The sequence below is a fragment of the Penaeus chinensis genome, chromosome 41 (assembly GCF_019202785.1).
Source record: "Penaeus chinensis breed Huanghai No. 1 chromosome 41, ASM1920278v2, whole genome shotgun sequence".
Lineage (NCBI taxonomy): Eukaryota > Metazoa > Arthropoda > Malacostraca > Decapoda > Penaeidae > Penaeus > Penaeus chinensis.
In genome coordinates this window covers 8,781,871-8,784,370 of record NC_061859.1, presented here as the reverse complement: position 1 = coordinate 8,784,370, position 2,500 = coordinate 8,781,871, and positions in this window count along the sequence as shown.

Genomic DNA, 2,500 nt, shown 5'->3' with positions numbered 1-2,500 from the left:
GTGGTTGCGGCAGAGACATTCCAAAATACGAAGACGTTTTTAGCCCAGGGGTCTCTTGTGCTTAGGTTAGGCCACCGTGCATAAAGGAATTTCGCTAATTTTATCCTTAAAGAAAGACGAGGGATCCGATGACGTCATCTGAGGCATCTTGGTTACATCATTGGTTGCTTATTGAGCGAGCCAAGATTACGTTGCGTTTCCCTCACGTGATAACTAGAAATATATGAGACTGCTTATATATATGTGTATATGTGAGTGTGTGTGTGTGTGTGTGTATATATATACATAGAGAGAGAGAGAGAGGGAGAGAGAGAGAGAGAGAGAGAGAGAGAGAGAGAGAGAGAGAGAGAGAGAGAGAGAGAGAGAGAGAGAGAGAGAGAGAGAGAGAGAGAGAGAGAGGGGAGAGAGAGAGAGAGAGAGAGAGAGAGAGAGAGAGAGAGAGAGAGAGAGAGAGAGAGAGAGAGAGAGAGAGAGAGAGAGAGATACAAACAAACACACACATACACACATAGATAGATAGATAGATAGATAGATAGATGTAGATAGATAGCTAAATATATATGTATATAAATAACTGTGTATGAATATATACCTATACCTATATATATATATATATATATATATATATATATATATATATATATATATATATATATTTACACACAAACACACACACAAATATATGTAAATATTATGTGAATGTGTATGTGTACACTCAGCGACTAATTTTCATCAGTAAAACTATTTGAATACATAATGTTAGATAAACATATAAATAAAGCACCAGACAAAATCATAGCACCTTTTGTGAATGAATGACGCACTTCTGACGTTATGAAACGGACTGTTGCGCTGTTACGTCATCGTTTCCTGCGTGATGACGTCACTGATACTGGTATTGTGACGTCATTGATCTACCAGCCATTAAACCATTATGCAAATAAAGCAAACGCAAATTGTCCCCTCTTTCGCTATCTTTCATTCATCTATTCTAACTAAAGAATACGTTGGCGCCATTTTCCGCGAGCTGAATGTAGTTTTGTGATGAATATCGTTCAGGGCGGCGGCACGACCCTGCATTCAGGCATATCAGCACACGCATTAGGGACCAAATGGCGATAAACGTATGTATAATATGGCCATATAACCAAGCTTGCAATTGCAAATTTATTGCACAGCATTAACACACATTCCAGGCATTCTGTGCGAACTGATATATGGGATGCACACACATGCGAACATTCACGCTCAAATAAAGGCTTACATGAATAAAAAAGGGCCTACTAACTAAATAAATGAATAAATAAATAAGTAAATAAATAAATTATAAAATAAGTATATAATATATATATATATATATATATATACATTGTGATACCAATCTCGTCTGCCCAACCGCCGGGCCCCGTTCGTAGCGGAAATCAGAGCGGTAGTTCCTGCTCCTACTTATCCACCTTTTCTCCTTTTCATTTCTTTTCGTGCCACTCTCCCTTTTCCTCCTTTTCGTTCTTAGTTTCCTGTTTATATTCCCTCTTCTCCTTCCCTTGCTTTCTCCCTTTTCTTCGTCTTACTCCTCTTCTTCTCCTTTCTCTCTCTCTCCTTCTCCTTCTCCTCTTCCTCTCCCTTTTTCCTCCCATTTTCCTCTCTTTTTTCCTTCTCCTCCTCATTCTTCTCTTTCTCCTGTTCCTCTTCCTTGTCCGCCTCTTGATCCTCTTCCTTATCATCTTCCTCCGCCACTTACACTCACATCTTCTTCCTCGTCCTCTTTCTCCTCCTCCTCTTCCACCTCACCTTCGTCCTCGTCTTTCTTCTTTCTTCTATCTCTCCTTTTCTGCCTGCTTTTCCTCCTCCGTTCCTTCTTCCACCTCCTCCCCCCCTCCCTACCATCTCCTCCACCTCCCCCCCCTCCCTACCATCTCCTCCACCTCCTCCTCTCCCTCCGCCTCCTCCTCCATCCACCTTTCATCCTCCTTCTGGTTTTCCTCTTCCTCCTGAAACCTCCGCCACCTCCACCTGTACCTCTACCTCCTCTTTCACTCCTCCACCATCTTTTACTTCATCCACTTCCACCTCCACTTGTATTCCCGCTCCACCTCCAACCCAACCTGTTGCTCCTCCATTTTCTCCACCTCGACCTCCTTCTCCTCCACCTCCTCCTCCTCCTCCTCCTCCTCCTCCACCTCCTTCTGTTGCTCCTCCACCATCATCTCCACATCCACTTCCATCCCCTCTCCACCTCCACTCTCTCCTGTTGCTCCTCCAAATTCTCGACCTCCACCACCTCCACCACCTCCAACGTCCACCCCCTTTTGTTGGTCCTCCACCTCCACCTCCTCTACCTCCACCTCCACCTCCACCTCCACCTCCACCTCCACCTCCACCTCCACCTCCACCTCCACCTCCACCTCCACCTCCACCTCCACCTCCACCTCCACCTCCTCCACTTCCACCTCCTCTACCTCCACCTCCACCCCTCCCTCCCACAATCCCCCTCCTGCCC